This window comes from Gossypium arboreum, chromosome 10 (genome assembly GCF_025698485.1).
Source record: "Gossypium arboreum isolate Shixiya-1 chromosome 10, ASM2569848v2, whole genome shotgun sequence".
NCBI lineage: Eukaryota > Viridiplantae > Streptophyta > Magnoliopsida > Malvales > Malvaceae > Gossypium > Gossypium arboreum.
In genome coordinates, this window is record NC_069079.1 from 107,779,376 (window position 1) to 107,785,539 (window position 6,164).

Below are 6,164 nucleotides of genomic sequence, written 5' to 3' on the forward strand. Positions count from 1 at the left end.
AAAAGTTCTACCTGGTTAGAGAGCATGGTGACCGAATCGACATTAAAAATGTCGGCTGCTTTCATCGGCTTTATCCTCATGACTTGCCACTGATAATTATTCAGTGACATCTCTTCTATGAATTCATAAGCATCCTCAGGTATCTTATTATTGATAGTTCCTCTAGCAGCTGCGTCAATCATCTGTCTAGTCGAAGGATTCAGGCCATTGTGAAACATTTGAACCTGTAGCCAGAGTGGTAACCCATGGTCAGGGCACCTTCTCAAAAGGTCTTTGTATTTCTCCCATGCATCGTAAAGTGTTTCTAAATCCGTCTGCACAAAAGAGGAGATATCATTATGTAATTTGACTGTTTTATTTTAATAAAAGTTTTTCGGTCATTTGTTCCCAAGTAGTGATTGACCCTCGTGGTAACGAGTTCAACCATTGTTTAGCTTTGTTCCCAATGAAAAAGAGAATAACTGAAGGCGAATGACATCATTAGAAACGCCATTGATTTTAATTGTATCGCAAAACTCTAGAAAATTTGCCAAGTGGTTGTTTGGATCCTCATCCTACAAACCATCAAACTGAAGAAATTGCTGTATCATTTGAATGGTGTTAGGTTTCAGTTCAAAATTATTTGCAACAACAGCAGACCTAACTATGTTCGATTTAGTTCCTGTTAAAGAAGGTTTAGCATAATCATACATAGTACGCAAAGAAGGATTCTGATTTACTGGACCAGCGACAATCGCAGGAGGTAGTGGATTTTCCTAGTTTTCAGCCATCTCTTCGGTTGTGGTTGAAGTATTGTCTTCTTGCTCTTTCTCTGTGTATCTTAAGCTTTGGCTTATTTCTCTTCGATTTTTGTGAACTGTGCGATCTATCTCACTATCAAACAGTAATGGTCCCGACAGGTTTCTTCTAGTCATACACTATAAAAACCTGCCAGGAGCGAATAAAAGAAAAAATTAGAAAGGAAAATAAAAAATTTAAATTGCAAATAAAGTAAAATGGCTATAGTAATAAAAATCGAGTGTTCCTAATATCTTAGTTCCCCGGTAACGGCGCCAAAAACTTGATACGTGATATTCATAACAGGTTTTAAAAATTTATAATTAATCGTTCTTGAAACTAACTATTATCACGATGAAGGCAAGTGTACCTATCGAACAGTAGTATAGCTTTAGCAAGACCGGATTGTCGAACCCAAAGGAACCAAGAGTACTAGTAATTACTTTCTTTTTGTTATCTAGCCTAAAAATTAAGGGATTTGTTTATCTAAACTAATTAACTAAACTAAGAGTGCACAGAGAGAAATTGGGGAAAAGCTTTTGCGAAAAATCGATTGATTAAGACAATACCCAAGGAAAAATCCACTTATACTTCACTTGTTATTTGACTTTGAATCAGAGGATTTATTCATTTGACTTAATCCATAGAAATCCCTAAGTTATATTATTATCTCTCTCGAGACTAATAACGTCTAACCCTAGGTTTATTAATTGAAATCTCTTTCTAATTAACGACTTAGTATTGCATTAACTCGATCTATGGATCCCCTTATTAGGTTTCACCCTAATCCGGCAAAATCTTGTCACCTTATCTCTAGGCGTGCAATCAACTCCGCTTAATTATGACAATTTTACCCTTAAACAGGGACTTTTGCTCCTCTGAATAAGCGCATTAACTTGAATCAATATCCTGGAATATTAAGACAAGAATTAAGAACACATAATTAAGAACAAGTCAAATATTTATCATACAATTCAGATAATAATAACAAGATCCGTCTTAGGTTTCATTCCCCTTAGGTATTTAAGGGGTTTAGTTCATAATTATAAAAGAAAACATCTCAGAAGAATAATGAATACAAAACATAAAGAAGACCCAAAATCCACGAATGGGCGAAGGAGATCTTGATCTTGATGATGAATTAACACGAGATGGATCAATCGGCTTCCCTTGAGTAATTCCTTGCCTCCTACTTCGTGTCTCCATTCTAAGTGCCTCCTTAGGTGTTTAAATAGACTTTAGAATGCCTAAGAGCCCTCAAAAGTGGCCTTTTCTGAATAGGACTATACTTGGGCCCGTCAGGGACATACCTGTGTGACACGCCTGTGTGCGATTGCTCCAGCCCGAGGTCAAGGTTGTTAAATAGGCACGGGCATGTGGTCTACCCGTGTAAGTCGTACTTCGATCTTGGCAAATGGACACAGCCATGTGGCTTACCCGTGTGAGTAAGTCCAGGCCGTGTTGATTTCCCATGTGGGTCCATTTTCTCTATTTTCGGCCCGTTTCTCACTTTTTTTTCTCTCCTATGCTCACCTAAGTATAAAACATGAAATTAAAGAATTAGGAGCATCGAATTCACCAAATCTAAGGATAAACCATCGATAAATGTTTTAAGCATGGGATAAATATATGTATAAGTTATGGTTTATCATGTAAGAGGTTTGAGGAAGGCCTTAATGAAGATATCTGAGTGTTTTTCGGCATTTTAGAGTTGCGAGAATTTGTAGCACTTGTTAAAAGAGCCTGTAAGGCCGAAGAGTTGATTAAAGAAAAGAGGAAAGCAACTTTTGAGTCACGGGATTCAAAGAGGAGACAGATGGGGAAATCACATCAGTCTTCATCTAAAAGATTGAGAGAGTTCACTACTCGATCAAGTGTTTCGGTGGGGTATTCGAATAGGAACAAGAACCGGCAGAACACAACTTCTAAAGCCTAAACCACTTCGATCGCAAGTGTTGGTAGCACTCGGCCGAATAGGCCAGAATGCTTGCAATGTGGTAGGTGTCATTTTAGTGAGTGCCGAGGGAATAAAATGGGCTGTTTCAAGTGTGGATCATTGAAACACTTCATCCGTGATTGTCCCGAGTTGGATGAGAGAGAGAGACAATAAGATATGAAAGCAAGTAGTGCTCCCTTGAGGCGTAGTTCACAAAAGAACCCCAGAAAATGGGCTAGCAGTAGAGGCACTCCAAGAGATGCTGTGGTAAGATCTGAGGGTAGAGTTCCTGCAAGGACTTATGCTATTCGAGCTCGAGAAGTGGCAGAGTCTCCCAACGTGATCACAGGTACCTTTTATATCCATGAAATACCTGTTGTTGCTTTAATTGACCCGGGATATACTTACTCTTATATTTGTATGGATTTGATACCCTGTATGAGTATGCTAGTAGAGTTCACAGAGTTTGTAATAAAAGTTTCCAATCCTATAGGCAGACATGTACTAGTGAACCAAGTATGTAAAAATTGCCCTTTGACAATTAGAGGTCATTGTTTTCCGGCTAACTTGATGTTACTGCCGTGTAATGAGTTTGATGTAATCCTTGGAATGGATTGGTTGACTGTTCATAGTATTGTAGTGGACTACGAGAAAAAGATTATTGAGTTGAAATGTGAAGACGGGCATGTTCTTAAAGTTAGACCAAATGAGTCAGATAATCTGCCGTAGTAATATCGTCTTTGACTATTGAAAAATATTTGAGGAAAGAATATGAGGCTTATCTAGCTTATGTTTGAATACTCAAGTGTCTGAATTGAAGATTGAATCGGTACCAGTGATTTATGAATTTACAGACGTGTTTCCGGAAGAATTACCTGGATTGTCTCCGGTGAAGGAGGTAGAATTCGGAATTGAGTTAGTCCCCAGTATGACACCCATTTCTATTGCTCCGTATAGAATGGCCTCGACAAACTTGAAAGAGTTGAAAGCACTGCTGCAAGAGTTAACAGATAAAGGTTTTACGAGACCTAGTTATTCACCGTGGGGTGCCCCAGTGTTGTTTGTGAAAAAGAAAGACGGGTCGATGAGGTTATGTATAGACTATAGACAATTCAATGAGCTACTGTGAAGGACAAGTATCCTTTTCCAAGGATAGATGATTTATTCAATCAGTTGAAGGAAGCCACGATGTTCCCCAAGATAGACTTGAGGTCTGGTTATTATCAGTTAAGAGTTAAAGAGTAAGATGTACTGAAAACTGCTTTTCGTAAAAGATATGGGCATTATGAGTTCTTCGTCATGCCTTTTGGTTCGACTAATGCCCTGACGGTGCTTATGGATTTGATGAACCGCATTTTTCGACCGTATTTGGACAAGTTTGTGGTGGTTTTTATTGATGACATACTAATTTACTCGTGAGAGGAGAATGAACATGTGGAGCATTTGAGAACTATGTTACAGACTTTGAGAGAAAAGCAGCTTTACACCAAGTTCAGTAAGAATGAATTTAGGCTTAAAGAGGTCATATTTTTAGGGCACATTGTGTCGGGTGATAAGATCAGAGTTGACCCAAGCAAGATCTCGGTTATTGTTGCGTGGAAACCGTCGAGGAATTTAACTGGAGTTTGAAGCTCTTTGGGTTTAGTCAGATATTATTGATGGTTTGTAAACGGATTCTCTATGATAGCTACGCTGATGACAAGGCTGCTGCAAAAGGATGTCAAGTTTGAATGGACAGCAAAGTACCAACAAAGTTTTGAGAAATTAAAGGCTTTGTTGGCTGAAGCCCCAGTGTTAGTGTAACCGGATTCGGGCAAGGAGTTTGTGGTATATAGCGACGCCTCCTTGAATGGTTTGGGGTGTGTGTTTATGTAAGAAGGTAAGGTTATAACTTACGCTTCGAGGCAACTGAAATCGCATGAGAGAAATTCCCGACAAATGATTTAGAGTTGGCAGCCATCGTATTCGCGTTGAAAATTTGGAGACACCATTTATATGGCGAGAAATGTCGGGTATTCACTGACCATAAGAGCTTAAAATATTTGATGACTCAAAAGGAATTGAATTTTCGGCAACACCGATGGTTAGAGATGATAAAGGATTACTAGTTGATTATCGACTACCACCCGAGAAAAGCGAACGTTATTGCCGATGCATTGAGTAGAAAATCATTATTTGTGCTGAGAGCAATGAATGCCAATATGGCTTTGTCTGGTGATGGTTCGATTCTAGCAGAGTTGGGAACTGGATCGACGTTTCTTCAAGAGATCCGTGAAGCTCAAAAAGGTGATGAGAAATTGCAATAATGTTTAAAGACTGAGTTTGTGTACCCAAGGACAATGAGTTTATTCAGAAGATTCTAAGAGAGGCACATAGTGTTCGTTTGTCTGTCCATCCAGGTAGTGTGAAAATGTACAATGACCTGAAGAAAATGTTTTGGTGGTCGGGTATGAAAAGAGACATTTCAGAGTTTGTATCTAAGTGCCTAGTGTGTCAGCAAGTGAAGGCTGAACACCAAGTACCTTTGGGTCTACTTCAGCCTATTACGATCCCCGAGTGGAAGTGGGATCGGATCACTATGGATTTTGTGACGGGTTTACCATTGACCCCAAAGAAAAAGGATGCTATTTGGGTTATTTTGGATAGGCTAACATAGTCGGCACACTTCATACCTATGCGTACCGATTACTCACTTGAGAGATTAGCTGACTTGTACGTTTCCGAGATCATGAGACTGCAGGGGGTGCCCATATCGATTATTTTAGACAGAGACCCGAGATTTACCTTGAGGTTTTGGAAAAAGTTACAAGAGGCATTGGGAAAAAGTTGAGTTTTAGCACAGTTTTCCATCTGCAAACCGACGGTCAGTCAGAGAGAGTAATTCAGATATTAAAGGACATGTTGTGGTGTTGTGTTCTTGAGTTCTAAGGTAGTTGGGAAAAGTTATCTACCATTGGTTGAATTCGCCTATAATAACAGTTATCAAACAAGTCTAAAAATGACTCCTTATGAGGCTTTGTATGGGTGAAAGTGTCAAACACCCTTATATTGGATTGAGCACAGAGACAGTCAGGTTCACGGGGTCGATTTAGTCAGAGAGACTGAAGAAAAAGTTAAAGTAATTCGTGACTGCTTGAAGGCCGCCTCAGATAGACAGAAGTCCTACGCGGATTTGAAACGAAAGGAAATTGAATTTCAAGTCAGTGATAGGGTATTTTTGAAAGTGTCCTTGTGGAGGAAAGTCCTCAGATTTGGTAGAAAAGGCAAGTTGAGTCTTTGTTTTATAGGGCCTTATGAGGCTATCGAGAGAGTAGTACCGGTTGCCTATCGATTGACTTTACCACCAGAGTTAGAGAAGATTCATGACGTGTTTCATGTGTCCATGCTATGTCGATATAGATTAGACCTTTCGTATGTGATTTCATCGTCAGAGGTTGAGATTCATCCAGAC